Here is a 23255-nt window from a genome sequence, read left to right as displayed (position 1 = left end):
ACCCATTGAATGGCGTTTTCCGGTCACGGAATTATCTCCAGACGAGAAGTAGGGTTTAGGGTGTCTTCTTACCCAACCCATTCCTAATTACACTAGGCCAACAACGCTCGGTCCTAGGAATTCCAACTCAATCCAAGTTTCATCATTTGAACGAGTGACCCTTAGGGTAGAAACCTTGGATCGTTTTATGCATGAGCGTCCAATTGTGCCCTACATTCCGTGAATGTGGGTAGGACCTTTGGTTTAAAGGTTAGTCTTGGTAACAGGTGCGTGAAACTAGGTCAAGTCCTTAATGTGCTAAACCCTAGCTAGCACTTGGAGTATATTGTATCGATTTAGCCATCCTAAATGAGTCCTTTGCGGTTTAGGTGTTTTGGGTAAACCCATTTACTTGTCTTACGACAAGGACGAACCATTCCTAAAGATATTGTCTTGATCTAAGAGGGAAAAACTAGTTGCATTACGTCATAACTCACGTAAGCACGCGATTCATTTCCTCTAGATTCGCAATCCCTAACTACCCTTGTTAAGACCAAGCACCTGCTAAAATTCACATAACTTCATTTGATCCTACTAGGACCTAGATTCACGATTCATGCTACTAAGCTTTTTAGGGTTTTATGTTAAAATGAACCATGCAGCCTTTCCCTAACTACATTTCTGAAAGAAATATTCGTACACTGAATGAATGAAATTCTTACGTGCGATGAATGTGCAACATGCATCCTTTCCTAACTACACGTAGTTAAATGAGATTTATGCCAATTGAAGCTAGAGTTAACCTATTTAATGCAACCCTTAGAATTATTCCCATGCTTTGCTATTTCCTACGGGTGATAACGACTTCCTTAATGAATCATTACCAAGAAGATTTATCTAAAAATGTGACATGCCATTAATCTTTCCATGCCTAGTATAAAAAAAAAGGTGTACCTCAATAATTTCAACCTTGTAATGAGGCAACAGTTGACCTAGGCTCGTCACTTTTGAATGCACAAAAGGAAACTTACTGGTAAGGTCCTAAAAATGCATAGACACCTTATGTTCTTTTCATTCATTCCATTGAACGTACCAATGACCAATTTTCATATCTTGAGCTAATTCTAGTAAATGTTCAAATAGCCAATTCATTTTTCAATTGCATTTAACTTGACTAGTTGAATTTGAACATGCATGAGTGCTTCCTAATCCATGAAGTTATCGTGACTAATTCAATACTTTTGTGTGGAATCCAAATAGATAAAACCTGGATATGTGGACTCCGGGAAATATCCACGTATATACTAGGAGAAGATCCTCCCGCAGGCGTGCCTTGTGACTTTTTAGGGGTTATCATAGGCATGATTTCGGCTTCTGGTTTTCCTTTGCGGTCTACGAAGTTACTCAACTTGGTATGTAGTCTCAAGATCTTTGACTTCCTCCCTCGTACGCCTAAGATTCCTTTGCGAGACTTCGGATGAATGGTGCTTGCGGAAAAGGAGGCTTTATGCGCTTCTTTAGAGAAAACCGAGGTGGCTAGGAATGGGTTCACGGATGGCTTGTGGGCTTTGAAGCCTTTTTGCGGAAAGGCTCTTACGATGGGTATTGCAGGAAGGGGGCTTTATAAGCTTCTTCTTCTTCTCTTAAAAATCCCGGGACTAGGAATGGACTTATGGGGGATTAGTGGGAAGGGGGCTTAAGAAAGCCCCCTTAGAAGCTTCTTAAAGAAGCTTTTAAGAAGCTTTTGGTGTGGGCAGATCCAACGTGGAAGAGGGAGGGTCAAATAAGAGAACGTCGTGGAAGAGGGATGATGGCATGAGGGATGGCGGCGGCTGTCAACGCCACAGGCGATGGCATCCCCCTAGTTCGGCGGCTAATGGCTTCCCCAGCGGCGCCTTCTCCAGTGCGGCGATGTCTGCGGCTTCCTCCCTCACTCTCCATGCAGCACAGTAGCACCTACCTCCTTCCCTTTCAGCCTTACCACCCTCTCTCCGCCTGCAGCGTCATGGCCCTCCACAACTCCACCATCACGGCTCCTAGCACCCTCCCCTACTTAGTCGCAGTGTTACCTCCTTCCTCCCGCTCTCCCTCCTCACGCTTTATATAGGTGGGGGGAGGGGATCCTCCCTCCCCCACACGGCATCCTGCATGGGTTCATCCCTTGTACGAGCTCCAGCAACGAGCTTAGTCATCCGCGCCTCACTCCCTTCCCTCCAACACACCCTTCGACTGGGGGAAAGAAGGCTAATAATTTTTATAAAGAAATTAAAAAGCCATATATCCATCCATTATCCCTTTGGCCTCCTACCAAGAGGATGTTTCCTCGTAGGTGATGCGGTTTTTGATCCTCGGTCCTGGTTGACCAATGCGGAGTACTCCTTTGCGTACGGTCATAAATCAACTACTGGAAATGGAGATAATCTTTTCACGAATTTACGGTGTGTGGGAGGTTGGTCTAGTAATATTTTTATTCAAACGGAAATATTACAAATGGTAATTCTCTTGGGGTTTTCCTAAGTGGATGTATAATTCCATGACAACATGAAAGGTCACGCTATAGTATAGGTATCATAAAATCAATGATGTTATTAGAGCCTTTTTAAGTTTATCATAGGCACGTTCACATTCCTCGATCCATTTGACAACAATCAATAGTTTATACAAGTGTCAAGTGATTAGTACTTGATTTAGCACAAACTACTGATAATATGCCAGGTGTCCAAGTAAACAAGAACCTTCTCATAGCTCATTGGTAGCAATAGATTGACAATAGCTCTGACTTCGGAGGAGTTAGTTGCAATGCTATTCTTAGAAACTATGTGTCCTAAGATATGCTCCATGTAGGGTGGAGTTAATTGTCTCTCTTTATTATTGCACTGAATTTCTTATAATTCACTTGTAGTACTCTACTCTTTTCATCCTTCAACTAGAATGGTGATGTGACATCTAGTTCATGTACTCCGTTTCATAAATGAATCATGTATTTTGGAGTTTGTCAATTTTCTCTTACATAGCATATGCATGCTTAGGACTTATTTTGTAATGGTGCTATCTTAATGGTACCACATTTGGCACCATGAGACTATTGTGGATGATGATGCTACGGTTTATTTCTTTGAGCTCTTTGATTGAGGATGCAAATATAACCTTGAATTCTCTTAATAGATTTATATTTTTGTTTATTTGTCCTTAGTAAGGTCATTGGCTATAAAGACTGCTCGATTTTTTTTCTTCTTTAGCTAAATCAACTTCCTTTACTTTGGTTGGTCCTTTTACTAGTTTGTTGATGCGTCAAGATATTTTTCCCCTAGTAGCACCACTATTTGATCTTCTTTCTTAAACTGCATCAAGAGTTTATCTATTTCTCAATAACCCTTCGGTGAATCAAATCATCTTAGGTAGCAAAGGGATTTTTGGATCATTGTGAGAGATGACTTCTGATTTGAGTTAATATCAATGTAAGGAATTTATTGTATATGGCTAAAAGAAGAAAAACGTAGGTATGAAGAGATCATAGTAGAGAGAAAATAAAATATGTGAAAGAAGAAGGTAACAATCAAAAGAAATTTAAGAGAGAGATAAAACCCAACTATAGAATGTATTTCTCCCACTATAGAAGTTTGAGCTCAATCTTTGTACAACATATGCTCCCACATAGTCTATGGATAAGAGAAAACCCAGTTAGATTTAGTATCTACCATAATAAAAGCAAACATCAAACAAGAGGTATGAAGCTTAAAAACATGCCCAACTTATATTAGAATAGTTTGGTACCAATTCGGTCCACATAAATCCATAATTTGATGACAGTTTGATCCACATTAACCAAAATTTTCATGTTTTGAAGCTTTCCAAAGGAGTTTCTCTTAGCTCAAAAATCTTTGTTTTAATTGGCTATAGTAATAGAATAAGGATACCCCAAAATAGTCCACATAGAATCCCTATTCATGATCTCAAAGAGCCTTAATCTCCTCTAGATTCAAGGTATATCAATGTATTTCCTACATGAATGGGAGTAGATTTCTTGTTTGACCTATTTAGAATAGTTCACTACAGTCTTGAATATTGCATATCATTTCTCTCATGCATACATAAAGCATCGATAAGTTTTCTTACAGTTCTCTTTAGTGCTCTTCCTATCTTCTTTCCTTGCACACAATTCTTTTTTTCATTTTTGAACATGTGAACTAAGAGTAATGGTAGTTCCACATTAAAAATCATGATGCAACTCATAGGGATGTTTTGGAGGCCTTTTACACTGTCCCATTAAGTCCTCTACTTGTTTAGAACCCATGAAATGGTCACTTCCTTGCCCATGAACTAGCTCTTGATACTTGCATTCTCAGCTAGGATTTATTCCCACTTAGGAATAAATCCACTTCCAAATTCATTAGAATTGACCATAGATACTGTTATTTTAGCACACATAGGTAGACCTGCTCCTCTAAACCACATGACATAGACTAGCTAATATAGACACACACTGCACACACACTTTTGTAAGTGCTCAATATCTATACATAGAACCACATGGCATCCACCCCCTCTAAACCTGCTCCTCCAATATGTGCCTCTTATCTTACTCTTCATCATGATAAATATATTTAGCTTCATCTTCATTATGCTCCTTTTTCTCTTCGTCTATGTTGTCCTCGATAGTCCTAATGTCATCCTCTTTGTCTTCATAAGTCGTAGAGTTTGTTTTCTTGAAGAATTTGATCATTTTTCCAACTATGGGTATCTTCAACTATGTTCCATCTAGTTTTAATAAGCAAACATGTTGCATCAGCATATATTCATGCCTCACAATGTAAGGGTCAAACCATCTCTTGAAGGCCTTCTTGATGGTATTATGTTGGTCACCTAAACTAGTATTACACACATGTATCTAATGTCCTTAGCTCTAGGTTGTAATATGTGCCTTCTATCAAACCCATCTTTATTTTTTAATCTACCTTCTTTCAATTTTTGTATTACAAGATGTATATCATCTAGCCTTCTCTCCAATTTATGAAATTTTAGAGCTAGTACATTTTCTTTAATCATGACATCCTCGCATTGAAGTACATTTCATGTAGTAGTTACATTCTCTACTTACATGATCAGGTTTTTTCTCTACATCAACTTTGTTGGCATGTACCCTATTGTAGCACTATGAGTAGTATGATCAATTCATAAAGTATATGGAAGCAATCATGGCTACTCTTGAGTCTTTCCTCAGCATGCCTTTGCGAATACCTTGAAAATAGGTGGTTGGTCCCTTTCAATAGTTACGTTGCCTTCAAAATTATATATTGATGTCATTTCAAGGTTGATTTCCATCCTAGAGAAGGAATCTCTAGCCTCATCAACATTTAGCTTTCCTCTGTCATCTCAACAACTATGATCTTACCCACACAACCATAATGACAAATCACATTCTCTAATAAAAACCTATGTATATCATTAGAAGCTTTAGTCCTCAAACATCGACCTTCAACTTAATTTGTAAGGTTCTCTCATGCAAGCACCATATATCTCATTTTCCATAATCCCATAGGTATGTTGACCATATCTACAATCCATTTGAAATGCACATAGAGAGGACATATAAGATGCAAACAATCACAATGACTCACAAAAGAATACACATGTTATATATTGCACGTCTCAACAAACTATAAGATGTATTTATACATGGCTTTCCACTAGTATCTCTCTTTGATCTTCTAAAAGGTAGCCTAGATATCTCTATGTTTTTAATGTCTTAGATGCTCCCAAAGAAATCCATTCTGTAGAGAATAGACATATGACTTTCTTTTGACCCTCTTGAACTCATCATCTATCTACATTAGGAAAAATTTGGACTCAGTTTTGGGTCTTTAAGAATTTCCATTCCATCTTCCTATTAAAAGAAGGGGACACATGGATAACTATATGAATTGTACCTTGAATGGGAAAGGTCTTGATGAGATGATTCTAACACACCAACCTCCAACAATTTGGATTTTATATGCTCAACTTATAGCCTCATAACAAAAAAATAGCCTCAAAAGTTTTGTAAGAATAGTAGCCTTACCCAAAATTGTCTTATGGAATATTCCCTAAAATCCTAAAGAGCTCAAAAGGCCCAAATTTAGGACCAAATTTACCCTGATGTCCATCTCTTCCTATCAAAATACTCAAGTGCTACCCAATCTATAGCCATTCCTCATCATAAAGCTCTTTTTAAAAGATTTCATAGAAGAAACTGAATACTCTTTAGCAATTAGAGCCCCTACAATTTCAACCTCTTCATCATCAAACATCATATCCTCTTTCTTTATACCTTGGTGTAGACAAAATATCTTCTAGTAGGTTATCCTTTCCTACAATGTTGGATTTCAAGATTCATAGACTTTATGTAGGCAATTCACCATAACATAGTAATGTCACGAATGGAATAGCTCCTACTCATCCCCAAAAGAGAGAAACAAAATGTCTCCATAATCATTGAGGCTTCAATAAAATACTATTGGTTGCATTTCAGAGCTATTACCACTCCCCATAAATCTCTCTTAATATGTGGATATCTTCTCTATTACTCCTTCAATAGCTTTGCCACAAACCAACCTATTGCCACAGACTTGACTGCACAGCTATTTCCCTCATCATCATCCTATCCAATAGCCCAACTAATGCCTATAGGGCCCATATCAATAGTGATGTTAATGAATCTTTCACCTTCACAATTAGCTTTTGCAAAGTAGATACACTCTTCAACAATCTCTTCAATTTACTCATAGCCTTGATGTGCACTCTATCCCATTGTAATTTCTATCCTTTTCTCAATAAGTAATAAAGAGCATATAGAACATGCATAAAACAAGATATCAAGTTAAGATAAAACACACACACTTTGTAACGTGTCCGCTCGTCTACTCGTGGGACACGTCTTAGCAGCCCATCAGGAAGAGGGTCTAGAAAGCTCCGCCTAGCACTCGCAAGGGAGGTCACAAGGTTTGCGATCTAGGTCTTCCTGAGTTTGCCTCGAGCGGAAGTGTTCGACCATTCCCACTTAGGGTCGACCTAAAGTCAGGGTTCCTTTCCTATATCAGTAAGGTCTCTAGGAAGTAGCTAGCGTCGAGCTCTAGATGAACCACTTTGTGTGGGAAAAACAGAGTCAAAGCAGATTCATGTTGTACTTGGTTCATGGAGAATGGGAAACGAGAGGAATGCAAAGCTCAACCTCTCTGCCATAAGGCATAGTCCCATTCCTTTCCCCTAAAACAACATAAATCAGGATTCTAACCCTACTGATGCTAGGTCTTCATAGTCTCATTATCTCATCTTTTGAGAAAAGTTCCTAGCTAATCCGGACCACCCTTCTGTAGGACGGACCTAATTCACATCCACCGCACTTTCCTCAGTTTTCTTTAGTTATCTAATTACCTACCACATTATGTTTTGACATGCAAAAGCAGCTTCCTTAATTAATCAACTTAGTCACTGGTTCCTTCACGTAACTTAGGCACTGACACAAAAACAATGTCAAGCAAGTTCCTTTTTCTCAAATATCTATTCTTTATTTATCATAATCCCAAAGTACATCCAATATCATGCCCGACGGCTATCCCAGCAATCTACAGGATTGCTGCTCCAAGTTCTGCCCGTTGACTAGTACACGGGTCTGAAGATCCCATCTCGAGTCACGTCGGCCTCTTGTGCGAGATCCGGAGGCAAGGAATTTACGGCCAGAGCCTCCCCTGGCACCCAATCGTCCTCCCTCTCCAAGCAGCACCCACGGAGAGACCTCTCGCTATGGGTTAGGTCCATATACCCGGCACGGCTAACAACCCCCTTGGATAGGGCCAGGCAGACAGTCGGAGGTAACTGTTCCTGCCTCTCCCTCCAAGCTTTTAACCTAAAGCATTAAGTGTTTTTCCTTGAATTAGCTCCTTGAGCAAAGAGATCAAATAATGTACCTAAGTGTACAATCACGAACATTTCGGAGGCCATTTGTACGACCAACTGCTAAGGTGTAATTCCTTTTTCCCAAATGCTCCCAGGATCCGATCCTGGATCGTTTGCGACTTGGCGAGATCCCAATAATCTCAAACAAGATTATGCAAGCAAATGTTCTTGGTAAGTTAACTTATGTTGACCTGCTCTTCCCCTTGGGCTTTACCTTATGGTATCTTAACCCTAACACAAAGCATTAACTGGTCAACCAAGACAACAAAGATGCCTTATTCGCAACCCAACCAAGGGTCTTTTGTTCTTCCAGTTCTAACCAAGTTCAGTTAACACACTTGGCACGCAAGATTCTTCATCTAGGCCTTCAGAATACAGTCTAGATGCATGCATCCCTTCCATCTCTCTTAGTGTGGTACTATGCAGAGTTTTCCAATCATCCTTACCCATCATACGCATGGTGGGTTTAGTATATTTATACATCCTAAACGACCTTTAACTCTGGCAGCGAATACTTATTCCTAATGCATCGAATCACATGTGACTTGGATATATGAAAGTCTAGGTTTCTATCCATCAGTGCAATTGTATCTTAGGAACGGAAACTATCATTTCATGTGTTTCTTTTAATCATGATCACGAAGCATGAATTCTAAATGACTATTCATGCATTGAACTAGTTTAAAAGCTATTATTTTATGTGAAATAATGTGAAAATCTTATCATTCTATGAGTGTAAAAGCTATCATTCCATGTATATAAACTTATGCAAACTCCATACTCTACCATTTCATGCATGCAACCTAGCACTTAGAGTAAACAAAAAGTACTAAGGCTTGTTCTTGTTCTGTGCATGTAATTACCCCTTTATTTCTTTTTCTAGAAATAATATAGAATATACTTAATCAACATTGATTATAAAACCTAGGATATTCAAAATAAACCTGGGTTTGATTCGTGATGGTAGGGGCATTTGTTGCGTTGGTCACTCCACTCGCCTCTCCCGCATTACCGGTACCAATGGTAGCTTTGGTGCTTACACTTCCCACAACTCTCTTTTTGGGAGCCATTTCCACGCGGAGTTTGGATAGTCCGGACCTTAACAGCCTTTAAGACGACAGGCTTGGGTAGGAAAGGTCATGAGAAGGGGTCCTTCTCCCCCTCTCCTCTTCCTCTACTACCTTTTCCTCTTCTACTTCTTTCTCTCTTCTCTCCTCCTTCTCTTATTCTCTCTTCTCTCCTTCTACCTATTCCTCTTCTTCTTCTTCTCTCTTCTCTCTCTCTCTCCCTCTCCTTCTCTCCTTCTATTCACTGGGGGGGAGGGGTTTTCAGACGTTGGCCAACGAGGAGAGGGGGGCTAGTGCCGCCAGACGAATGAGAAGGGGGGAGTATTCTGATGGAGGCCCCAGGGGCCGCTACTGCTGCACGGAGGGGGGAAAGGTGACGAGTACGAGGGGGGGTTGCTGTGTTTTGACACAGGGAGGGGGGACGCTCTATGTCTAAAGGAGGGAGGGGAAGGAAGCTCCCTTTATAGGAGGGGGAGGAGGGTGGCATGGCCGCCACCCCTCCCACCTGAGGGGCTGCATGCCCCCCATTTGCTGCACTTCACTCCCTCTCTCTCTCCCGACGTACTGTCGGCGGCAGGGAGAGAGAGGGGGATAAAATAATTTGAACTAAGGTTAATTTTTTTAAAAAAAAATTAAGGGGGGGAGTTCTTATGGGGAGCACGGGAATATTACACACTCCCAAAAATCTTTTAACCTTTGAAACTTAAGAGTAAGTCTCTTCCATCTTATCAATAGCATCAACTTTTTTTGGTGATGGCCTTAGCCATCCACCACACAGATATTTCACAATCAAAACCTCATTCACTCCAAAAGTTGACTTCTATTCTAAAAGAGTCAAATGCACCTTGTTGAGTCTAGTTAGAATCTTTTCATAGTCACCATTATGTTCCAACAAAAAATCTTCTACATTCCTATTCATTCAATTCTTTATCTTTTTCCTTTTCTATGCATCATTTTATAGGCATGTCATATAGAAGAGGCATGGTAAGATGAGATATATAATCCCACAATAGTTTATTCATCATGTTTATTATGTGTGAAATAGAATCACTTGTTTCCTATGGTAAAATGCACATTCACAACAATGCCAATGGTGTTTCTATGGTAGTGAGATCCCTACTTTCAATTGTTAGTAAGAAATGATCCTAACCAAATATATAAGTCACCTAATGCATTTATAGCCCTCCTAGTAAAATCCTCAGCAAATTCATCCACAACTAGATTTGCTCCCATATTCTTAATGATCACTTTAAAAATCACCTACATATCTTGAATGAATTTAAATGTCCCATTTTGCTTGGGTATTGTAAACCACTTGTTTAAGTAAGGAGTCAAAGAGGGATCCCAAATTCCCATCTTCTTTATCTTTTCATTTAATAAATCAATCAGCTTAGGCAAATGAGCCTTTTCCATTGAAACTTCCAGCCACAAGTTCCATGGTATATGCAGAATAATGAATAAACCATAGATACAGCTAACCCAGATTCATGTAAACACCATATTATATATTTTGGGAATTTTCCAAGTCCCACTTTTAATGAATGTCTTACTTTTGTGAATGAAAGAGAGCACTATGTTTATATTTATCTTTAAAGGGCACTTTGTCTATTACAAATATGAGATCACACATCTTGAGAGCTTAAGTGATAAATGTAAGCTATGTGACTATTAGGAGATTTGGATTTCACCTCTATCTTTTCTAGCATACTAACAAAATATGGTGTTGTATTGTAGTGGAAACATCAAGGAGGCTTAGCTAGTATATGCTTAGGAAATTTCCAAGCTTAATGTAAGAATATAAAGGTTTGAAGCAGTGCAGAGAGAATTTAGAATACAAGAACCTTAAACATTATATGAAAATATGTTATCATGGATAAAATTTATAATGTTATGGATTTGAAAATATTGTAATATGAGTTTTTTCTTTTAGATATAACATCATTTAAAGTGACATGTATAAGTTTCATGAACTAGGACCTTAAAAGAGTCACCACCAGGTGTGGTTTATAAATAACTTGATCTAATACCATATAGTAATAAGTTTGGATAACCTATGATGTGATGGTTCTTTTTTTGTGTAAATCAATAGACACAAGTATGTTAAATAATTGCTCACTCCATTTACATTTTTTGTATGTATATTCATGATATATAAATGTATTTTGTTCAAAATTTCTATCTATCTTGACAATATATGGACAAGATGGATATTGGCTTTGGACAAAATAAACTAGCTTCACAATTTGACTAGCTAAATGAACTTTCATATCATAAAATGAAAATTTATATACCAAGCTAGAATTTTATAATTTTTATAAGACCAAATATTTAACCTTTGACCAATGGTTTGTGTCTCCAATGAAATAGACATAAATTTTATTATTAATTAAGACCTATTTGTTAGCTAAGACATAAAGAACAAAATTTAACTTAAACCACTTTATAAGAAATTTCAACACAATTCACTAATGCTATTGAAAAAATAAAAAACATTAAGTAGATTCTCTCATTGATATTGGGGGTGTTTAAAAACACCAAGGTAACTGCATCAAACACTTTAAATTTCTAATAACAAGCATATATTTCATAGCCATGTAAGAGCCCTTAATGTGAGGGATATATTTATTTTGGAAGTCAAAATTAGTCCATATAGAGTCACTGCCTTATTGCATCATGTGTATTGAAAAAATATACCTTTTGTAGATTTTGTATAAAACATTTAGCTACACTACCATTTATGAAATGTTTGTGATATCCTAACTCATGAGAAAGTTTCATTGTTTCCATATCTTTCAAAGTAGAGACTAAAGAAGTCTGCTTCAACTTGGATAATTGTGAGTTGTTCAATGTAAGTGACAGACAACGTGAGGTATTTGTTGAGTATGCTTGTATAATAGATGGTCAAAGTACAAAATATGACTTAAATCACTTTATAAGAAATTTCAACACAATTAATTAATGTTATTGAAATAATAAAAAACTTTAAGTAGATTCTCTCATTATTATTGGTAGTATTTAGAAACACCAAGGTAACTACATAAAATACTTTAAATTTCTAACAAGCATATATTTCATAGCCATGCAAAAGCCCTTAATGTAAGGGATATATTTATTATGAAAGTCAAAATTAGTCCATATAGAGTCACCGCCTTGAACATCATGTATATTGGGAAAATAAAACTTTTATAGATTTTGTATAAAATGTTTAGTAGCACTACCATTTATGAAACATTTGTGATATCCTAACTCATGAGCAAGTTGCATTGCTTCCATATCTTTCAAAGTAGAGACTAAAGGAGTCTATTTCAACATGGATAATTGTGAGCTGTTCAATGTAAGAGACGGATGATGTGAGGAATTTGTTGAGGATGTTTGTATAATAGATGGCCTCTTGAAGCAAGAAGTAATTGAAGGCTGAACATATATACCATCTTTATCTATCATGGTCTCGTGCGTGCTGATGATGAAGATGAAATACCATCATTCTCTACTCTAGTCCATTCATCAATGACAAACTTGAATTGAGCATACAATTCATGTCCATATTGAACTGGCTCCTGTCCATATCGATCAAACTTGATGACTTCACATGCATCATGGTATTTGCTTAAGCGAGTTAAGGTTCTTTGATCAAGATAGAGTCTCCACAATCAATATCAAATGTTTTTGGATAAATGAAATTCTCAACAAGATTTGCACATCCTTTGTAAGGACTGTCATTTATGAGAATAGTCTTGGTATGCTGACAAACATCTCCATATTGATCCCATACATACTTTAGAGGCTTGAACATTGCTTCTACTCCCATCTTATCTGGCCTATATATGATTTTGAGTCGATGTCTATGACATTGTTCTTGGCCCCAAATCATGAATAAAGGATACTTCCTTTTTGCATGGATCTCCAAGCACTTAATAATTTTCATGACATTCTTATGTAAAGATGTTGACCAAACTCCCACTTGGAATCTTGTAAATAAGGCTTCAAGAAACTCCATACATCCTGGTCTAAGAACAAGCCATTGCTTTCCCATTTGAAAGCTTTGAAACTTTTTAGACTTCGCAAAGCATCGTTGTAAAAGAAGATCATTGAGATCGAGTATTACACATAATTGTGTTGCATTTCTTATCAAGGACACATCAATCACATCATTGTGCTCTACTATTGTTGAATCTGTTAGATATCCAACCATGGATGTCTTAGTTGAAGTTACAAAGAAGAAAAAGAAGCACATTAGATTCATTTATTTCCTCATCATTCTACTTAATGTTTGAGCTATAAACTGGCATAGAACAATAAAGCAATTTAACTTCACATTGGCAAATACATACATAGGTACTACTTAATAAATGATGTCTTAAGAAAAGAGATATTTGACCATATGGACAAATCTAACCAAGAGTAATATCATGAGGTGAAAAAAATATATATGATGATTTCTTTGAAGTAAAATCTTTTCTAATAAAGTCATTTTTCCATACCTACTTTTTATCGCTAATTAATAGTATACTTAAGATACTAACAATATATTCTTGTAATTAGTTGTAGAAATTATATTATCAATATAATATTAAATATACTCAGTTTCTAAAAAGGCCTTTAAAATGGCATGTACAAAGAAGGTGTTTATTATTCCTAATTATTAAAAGAAAAATACTTTTGACCATGTGACCAAAACTGTGTCACATATAAGTGACACGTGACAATTTAATTGAGATAAGTTATACTCTATTTGGATAAGTCTTCATAATTTCTTCTTAAGGACTAACCATTTTATTTTTGAACTAGTTATATCCCATAGATATTTAAACTCATGAATTGTAACAAGGATTTTACCTTAATATTCCATATACACACCTAAAAAGATACATTGGAGGTGAAATCTTTGTTACAATGTTTGCTACTGAGGTAAAAATCTTTTGGGAGGTGCAATGAATCTTTTTTGGGGTGTGCAATATATTGTTGGCTCTCTTATTCTAAGATACATGCATAGACATACACTAGTGATGTAGTAAAAGAGGTTATAAGATATAAGAGATTTGACCATGTGGACAAATCTAACTAAAACTAACATGACAAGATCATTACACAAAACATATAAGAGTCTAATTGAAATAAGATCTAGAATAGACTTAAGTAAGTTTTACATAGCTAGCTAAAACTTTTCATTATGATAAGTATTCTTACATACTAGATTACAATTAAACAGTTATCCTTACAAAGGATGATAAATTTTAATGAGCTCTTTAATACTATTTTAGCAAAAGATTTACTTAAATAGATTTTTTAAAATAAACATGCTTGGTACCTTTTGTAAAAAATTAAAAAACTAAAGACATAGTTTCTTTAAGTAATATCACCAATGAAAGAAAATATTGCAAATGCTAATGGAAGTAGCTTCTCGAGAAAAAAATCAAAACTATATCAATGTGTCTTCCTTGATGAAAGGATAAGGAACGGAGTTTAAACACATGAAATAGCCTTTAATTTCTCTTTCATAATTAAACTTGCTATATCTTGGCTTGATTCTTCTATGACCTCAGGTGGTACTTCAAGAACTTGAACTTCAGTAGGAGAAACCTCTTGGGAGTTTGAATTTTGTTTAGCACTCTCATGGACCCTCCACAATTGTGCTTCAACCTCTCTTTGCTCTTGAATGTTGCAAACCACTGCAATAGTCTTCATATGATTTACCAATGCCACCTTAGATCCACTTGCATATACATCAAATACAACCTCATGAGCATCATTGAATGCTTTTATTGTAGTTTCCATAACTTTCATTTTCTTTCTCAAAACGGCCTTTGCAATCCTTTGTTCTTCTTCAAGATCTTCATCATTGCACTCCTTATCCAAGCCTTCAAAGTCCAAAATGGAAGGCTTGTTGACAGTGTTTATATATCACTCAAAATTAATGAAGCTTTTCTCCATAGTCACTAATGTCAAAACCACAAAAGAATCTATAGACCCAAAAGCAAAGGTTCTATCCATTGGTAGGAAGTCAACACTACCAACTAGCATGTGATACTTGCAAGAAATACTTTCAAGAAAATTTTCCAAAGCTGCCATTTTCTTTTAATCAAGAAATGATAACAACATGAATTGTTTAGGTTCACATGTCATTTGTAGTAGAGTGGATACAACCTTTCCAAACTTTATAGAGTCCCATTTCATTCCCTCAACCCCATGTGCTGCATCTAGAACAACAACCCCGATGGTAATTGGATCTCTGTAAAAATTATGTATAAGATCAAAGGTTTCTAGATTGCATCTGAAAACATATACATGCCAAGGGGAAGTAGTGGAGGATTGAAGAGGATTTCAATTTTTTCCTATTAGGGAGTTCACAATATCTTTTGCTCCATTTGGAAGGGACCCTACATTAGCTCCGTGTGTGAGCTTCTTTAATACCCTATCATTGCAAATGCCTAAAATCTTTGTGTAGACTTCATCATTCATATCATAATCATTAACAACTCTTCCCAAATCTTCATCACAGCGCTACTTTCTGGAACTGAGGCATTGAAAAGAGTGACTAATTCCTCCTTTAGGATCCTATCTTGCTTGATTTGCTTAGCCCTTGTTTCCATGTCAATCATATCTTCCTTATCCCATTTGTTTCTAAGAGAAAGGATATGACCTTCATTGATCTCTTGTTGTAGTATAAGGATATCTCCATCCTTTAAATCCATAAGCCAATGAAATGCAGCAGGAGAAGGTTGCCTTCCCTTTTTTCTCAAACTCTCCTCTTGGGATATAAGCTCACCTCTAGAGTATCTCTTCATGATTTTGATCCAACTATCAAATATTTCTTGAGAGCTAACAATCATATGGCAATCTCTAGATGCACATATTTCTCCAATGTATGCTACAAATCTCTACCAAAAAAAGATCAAAATAGTGAGTATAGAACAAAAGAAAGAGCATCACACCAATCTTCACAAAAAGAAAAGGTAAGCTTATATGTGATTACCTGCCATGGTACTCTTTGAGAGCTTGTCTTAGAAAGCCCTTGTTGGGGTTTTGGTGGAGAAAAAAATGCTAGCCACTAATCTCTTAATTGTTGAAGTTGCTCAACATAAGGGGCATTCTTCATAACATTATGTGATTTCATATTTGTCATTCGTGAAAGCTCAATGCACATTTCCGTAGGACAATCAATTAATTGTCTAGCATTTCTTGTGGTGTATAAATGCTTGGTTGTTAGAAAACGTGTAGTATTGCTCCGAATATATATCTTTGCTGCATGAATTGAGTGAAGCCCTGATATAATCCAATAACTAGAATAAGTATCCAACTTATTAGCATCCACCTCATCACGATGCATGGGTCTCTTCTCATTGTTTGTCTTGTAGAAAAGGCATAAGATATGATGACGTTGCTGGATTCATGGGATTCTTTATGAAAGACGTGGTTAGCTTCTCTACATAATCCCAACATAGTTACCTATAAACATACAAAGGAGGTGTCTCATAGCACCTATCAACAAGAATAGGAAATTGTGCTGTTGGACCAAATGGAAAGAATTTTTCAAACATGTGAAATCCTGATTCTTCCTTCTTTCCCTTCTTCTTAACTATCTCTGGAAAATCGAATGTTCTTTCTACTCCCTTGATCTCAAGAGAAATTATTGGCTTTGCATGTGTAACTTCTAGCATGGAAGGTAAAGTGGCATCATTCTCAGTAGTGTTAGCAACCATACTAACAACAAGAGCTTGTGACAAGGAACTTTCTTGAGGTGATTTTGACTTTGAGCTTGTGGGATTCAGTGAATTACTTACATCTTGAGGAGCAAGTGAAGATGTCAAGTCTATTTGTTTATCTTGGAGCTTCATTCTTTTGTTGGGGCGATCACTTTTTCTTGATAGGAAAAGTAACTCACTATTTTGGACAGCTTGGAATGCTGATATAATGTCTTCTGTGCCCTTTACCTCCTCAAATAAGGTCCATGTAATAAAAGAGGCTGAGGGGAGAGAGAAGGATAGGTGAGGAGAGAGAGAAGGAGAGCTGAGGAGAGAGAAAGAGAACAAGAACAAGGAAGAAGACTAGAAGGGAGAGAGAAAGAGAGAAAAGAGGAGAGAAGGGAGAAGGAAGCCATGGAAGCTGGAGATGAAGGTGAAGAGTATGATCTTGATAATAACTAGTTGCCCTAATCTGGGGCTCTTACACCTTAAATACCCCGGTTAGTGTGACGGGGTGTCTAAACCCTAGTCGGTGTGTATCCCGCTTGTTACAGTCCATCCCATTTTTTTCAAAGAGTATTCTTCGTCCTCTTTAATATGTGCAAAGAGAAATGACAAAGGATCAAGTTTGTATATTGCATTTTTCCCCTTGATCTTAACAAGATTACATGGTATTCCCTCTTTCGCAGCACATCCATTTGTTATCTTCTCTATGACACCATCTTGTTGAAAAAATGTAATATCACTCTTTAAAGTAAATAGGAGAACATTGCCAGCCCTTTTTCCTTGACTATCATAAACATCCACATTGGATATACAAAATCACCACTAACTCCATCAATGGTTTGGGTCTCCTTTTTGGATGTGCTATCTTTCTTTGCCATTGAATATTTCTACAAAGAGAAAACGTCGTAAAACAAAAGTGGATAAAAAAATAGTCAAAATTCACAAAACCCAAATAAATGTATAAGATTTCTAGGTTGAAAATTGAAAACACAACACAAGATTTTACGAAATACAAGACAAGTGTACTCCAAAGGGACTCTTCCATAAAATGAAATATTGAAATTTGAGATTAATGGTATGAGATCTAACCATAAATATATGTGCTTATATATCAAATCTTATGGATTATTCTGACCCCAAGTTATGTTTCTCTTGCAAGAATCATATAGTAAAAACTTTGCCATGAACTTCGGTGAGAAGATCAAATTCTATTAATAGTGAGACTTAACCATGGGCTTAGCCAAATGGTCAAGTGATAATGAAATGTTGAGTGAGAGTGTGGTGTGAGGTATAGTGAAAAGTCATTGTGGTTATGTAGAAAATGTCATGGATGATTTGTCCCTAGGTGAACATTGGATTTCTTCTCCATGTAAGTTTAGTATGCAAGGATCATACTCTAGAAATTTTGCTAAGATTTTTTGTCATATGGTCAAATCCTATTTAATCAAATAATGAGATTTAGTCCAATATGAGATCCACCGATATATCAATGTGGTTATGTCGCAATCTCACAATTCCATTTGGCGGCCCAAAGTTAAAATTTCAATTAATGCACAAGTAAGTTTCCCTTGAAAAGAGCTATATTGTAGAAACATTGTCATTAGTTTTAGCCATGTGGTCAAATCCTAAATTGTCATAAGAATTATCTATAAGATTAGAAACTTTGCCATGGATTTTTACCATATGGTTTTTAAAGGCTAGTTAAAGAAAGGATGTAATTTATTGTGATATGAGATTCACATATAAACATATATGGCTATGTAGCAAATCCCATAGATATCAATATAAGGTAATGTGAAAAACACTTGAAAGGTGAAGATTTGACCTCATGGTGAAACCTACAAGATATCTATATTTTCATAAACTGTTTTTAACCATATGGCCAAATCTAGTTTCATAACCATATGAAGAAAGTGATTCATTTGTTGCAACATGTTGTGAGATTGGATTTGACTATATAGCCAAATATTATTTTATAGTGGAATGAAAAAAGTGGTATCATGGTTTGCAAGATGTATGAGATTAGATTTGATCATATGGCCAAACAAAACAAGAATGGGGGATTCTTGGATGCTAGCATTGATAACAAAACGAAAGATTTGACCATATGGCCAATTTTTATTTTGTAGTGGAATGAAAAATTTGGCTAATTTGTGGTAAAATGATATGATATTTATATATGAACATATAGATAGGAAGTTATGAAAATTTGAAATGAAAGAAATGGTTTATGGAAACAAAGTGATTTGTTTGTTGCACAACAAGTTTTAACCACATGGTAAAACTTCCTATAAATATAGTAGGTAATCAAGGAGTTCCAAGTTGAACATGGTCTTCCTTTGTGGAGATAATAAATGCTTTTCTTAGCAGATTTTGCCATACAGCCAAATCTAGCATACCCAATATTTGTGTGATCGAACCCACCATAGATTTAGTTATAATTTTTTCAGGATGAACTCCAAAAAAAAGTGGTTTGTTTGTTGCAAGACAAGATTTGACCACATGACCAAATTATAGAAAGTAAGAAATTCTAAGTAGAAACTAGACTTTCCTTTTGGAAATAAGGGTTGATAATATAAGAAATCATTTGACCAAATGGCGAAATGTCATTCTTGTACTAAAATAAACAAAGTGGTTGATTTGTTGCAAGATATTGTGACACTACAAGAGTCCTTATTTCAACCAAGAGATAGCTTAAGGAGAAGATTTGGCCGCATGGCCAAATCTCACAGTATATTGGAAAACATAACAGAAACTACATCTTATATTATAAGAAAAGATTTGACCTCATGGCCAAATCTCAAACTATATTGAATAAAATAACAAAAAGTGCTTCTTATATTGTAAGAAAATATTTTTGGCCATATGGTCTAATCTATAGATTGATGAAAGATCATGATATGTGTTGCTAGAAGATCAAATTACATCCTATGGAAAAATCATATTGAGTATTGGTAAGTATTGTATAGCCATGTGTTTATTGCAAAATTATAAAGAATATAACCATAAAATCTAATGAAAATGCTTTTACTATGAAAATACAATATAATAGAAAGTTCTATATAGTAAAGTATAACACGATGTATAAGCACTTGATAAAATTCTTTAATATTACTGAAGGATAAAAGAAATATAAGGCTATATTTAGCCTTGAGGCAAAACCTTAAGGTATATAGCATCACAGAATAGAAAGAAATGCTAATATTTTGAAAGCACTCGTTGATGAAAGCATTGCACAAACCATCTATTCCATATTCACATCCAAGAGAGTTTTTTGAACATTACGCAAATCATATATTTCATATTCACAACAAAGAGAGTATTTTCAATAGTGCAAGAAATCATGTTTTTCACATTCACAGCAAAGAAGCTATCATTTGCAAGGTAGTGGGTAGCAAAAAATACAAGCATTCCAAGAGATCAATCAAGAAATCAAGAAGAAGAAGAAGACATTGAATTCTCAAGAGTGGGTGCCTAATCTCATTGCTACAGAAATAAAGATTGCATTTAATTTTTATACATGATTCTTATTTAGAAAATGTTTGTGGTGTTTAATCTTAATATTATTCAATACTAATCATACAAAAGAGTAGTAGTGTGACTTGTAGTAACTGTATGGATTGAAATTATCAAAATCAATGTAGTTTAACTCAAAATCAGAAATGAAGTAGGGAGGAGTTGAAAACCTATTTTGTAGTAGAGGTCAGCAATATTTGCCAACGTAATAAAAATCACCCGTGAAGTAGAGTAGACACGTGGTGGAGTGACGATCATTCACAACCTTGTTGAATTCCTCAACCCTTGGAGAAAGATTTCTGATTTGAAGACGCATGTAGTTTTGGTTATAATACCCTTATTCGAAGTAGAATTTGCTCTGCACAATCTATTTCAGTTTGAGAAAATAAAACAGTGGAGAGCAGTCAGAGAAGAGCAGGGAGATAGAACCGCCAAAGATTAAGGCCGCAAAACCTGCAGTAAGAGAGGGGTGACATGAGTAGAGATAAAAATGCAGGGGATCAGAGATGCAAAACTTGCAACTGTAAAAATGCAACAGAGAAAACACTCAAGTTAGAGAGTTGCGTGGAAGAGAGAGCGAGGGGAAGAGAAACTTGCTTTGAAAAACATCATGATTAGTTGTAAAGTCCCACCTCGTGAAATCGATCATTTAATGTATCACACTATTCAAGTTACCATAACTTATTACGGACCCTGCCGTTGGGGGCGTTGCCCCCAAACCCCCACCAGGGGAGGACGTTGCCCTCAAACTCTCACTAGGGGCATTTCTCCCACACCCGCTCCTTCCCCCTCGCCTCTTCTTAAGAACCTACCATTGGGATATTGCTCCTATTTCCACATCTAGAGATTTTTCCTACATACTCTCCATCCTACCCTGCTAGATACACAATACACATTAGATACATTAAATATACATAATCTTACAAAATGTAATTTAATATATTTTAAATATATTTATTAATAATTACTAAATTCAATTAATATTTATTTTTAAAAATATATTTTGATACTATATTCCATAATATGCACATAGTACAATATATTAATATAACATGATTTAGACTAAAATAGTATAACTTAAAAATAAAGTGTAATATGATAGATTAATTTACTATTATCAACTAGTATAAGATTTATAAATATTTAACCATGATAAAAATTATCTTTCTTTCTCAAACAACTTCTAATTGATGCTGAAATTTCCTCAATCTTTATAGCTTCATGTCATAGGGAATGGAATCTCCTATTCTTTAGATATCCTTGTGGTTTCAATATTTAAACACGAGATCAAAGTTTCTCATAAAATACCTTTATCATTGTTGTCATGTGGAATACATGAAATAAAAGTTTTGATCATTTGATCAAATATTTTCTAATGGAGATCACACAGATTATTTATCCTTGTTGACATACAATAAAGACTTTGACCATTTGGCTAAATCTTGTTCTATGGACATCACAAACAATTATTATCCTTGCTATCATCTAGGTTACATACAATACATGTTTTGACCATATGACTAAGTCTTTTCTTTTGGACATTAGAAAGAATTTTAATCCTAAGTCTTGTGTAAAATAGTTATAATGGAGGATTTGACCATCTGGCTAAATCTTTTTCCATAAAGATCACACACAATGAACTTTTATCCTTGTTGTGTGTATTTTGCTTGAGGTTTTGATCATATGGCTAAATATTTTTCTATGGAGACCACAATGAACTTTTATCCTTTTTGTCATGTGAAATACATACAGCAAAGGTTTCAATCATTTGAATATGTTTTCTCCTATGGGGATCATAAAGATTTTTTATATTTACTATGGTATGGAATACATACAATAGATTTTTATCGAGGTGGCCTACTCAACTACCAGTTTCTTTAACAGGCATGATTACACATGGACATGAAGAAGGTAGATATGGACATTTCTCACTCGATCTATGGCCTCACGACCCTAACTTCACAATTGCCTCATTGTCGTTGTGCTTTAGGAACTTGGAGCGACTACACATGCATGCAAATGGTGATCTGAAGTAGATGGAATGCCGAGATCAACCTCTATGCTACTAAATGCCCTCAACTCGAGAAAAGCACTAGACCACCATCAAGGTGTTGCACAAAATAAATCATGCATGGAAGATAATACACCACAGGATGGCCATCATCATTTGAAACGATTGCAAGAGAACTTACTACTTCAACTTGATAATTGTGGATCAGAAAATAAAAATCGTTATCTCTTTGCATATCTATCATTGCTTGTTGCACGAGGACATTCAAGATGATCCAACTTGGGTTTCTCATGGTGGGTCATACACATGAAGACATTGATGCAATGTTTAGCAAATTTTCAGAGAAGCTAAGGATGAGCATGACCTTCACTTTTTCTCATCTTATGCAACATTTTCAATCATGCTAGATGACAAGTCCTACACCTTTCTTATTGACACATGTGCCTGACTTTAAGAGATACATTGAGGGATACTTGTGTGATTCCAAGGATACACTTGTTAGTCACTCAAAACCTCTTCAATTTCGATTTTATATGCAAGGAGATACACCTGTCATGCAATACAAGATGCATCCAAAGTCCCCAAACTGGTTACCAAGAGAAGGTGGCATTGAATTATGGAAGAGAGACCTTGCAGGAAAGCCTACTCTTCCAAAGGGTGTTCCAATGTTGCTGCCCATGTTTGAGTACGTTAAGGATAATCAAGAAGTAGTAAGTGGAGTTAAAGATTATTTGAAGTATTGGGAAAGATGGTCAAATGTACAAGGACTTGAAGCAGAGTTCACAAAGTTTATAACACCAATGATTGATTATTGGAAACATATGATCTACGCTCTTCAAACTCCAAATGTCCAAGAAGATTTATTTTTAATAGATTTTTGGCCAAGAACACAAAGTGATGCAACCAATATAGATGTAGATAATGTAGATGACTTTATTGGATCGGAAGAGTTGAATGATCACTATTGTGATCCTCTCAACAAACGACCCAAACATGCATTTGAACCAATGCTTGATGTTAAGAAAGATGACTTTGTGCTTGTTAGACCTTCAGATCCAGTAC

General features: G+C 35.9%; 1 pseudogene; it reads right to left on the bottom strand.

Annotated features, from left to right (window-relative positions):
- Positions 1-14441: 14441 nt before the first annotated feature.
- On the bottom strand, positions 14442-15808 carry LOC148036558 (uncharacterized; annotated as a pseudogene).
- Between the last annotated feature and the right edge of the window lie 7447 nt (positions 15809-23255).

The sequence above is a fragment of the Lygodium microphyllum genome, chromosome 5 (assembly GCF_053477565.2).
Source record: "Lygodium microphyllum isolate KBCC chromosome 5, Lygodium_microphyllum_v1.1.10, whole genome shotgun sequence".
Classification (NCBI taxonomy): domain Eukaryota; kingdom Viridiplantae; phylum Streptophyta; class Polypodiopsida; order Schizaeales; family Lygodiaceae; genus Lygodium; species Lygodium microphyllum.
Note: the sequence above shows the minus strand (reverse complement) of the source record. Positions and strands in the feature narration are given on the sequence as shown.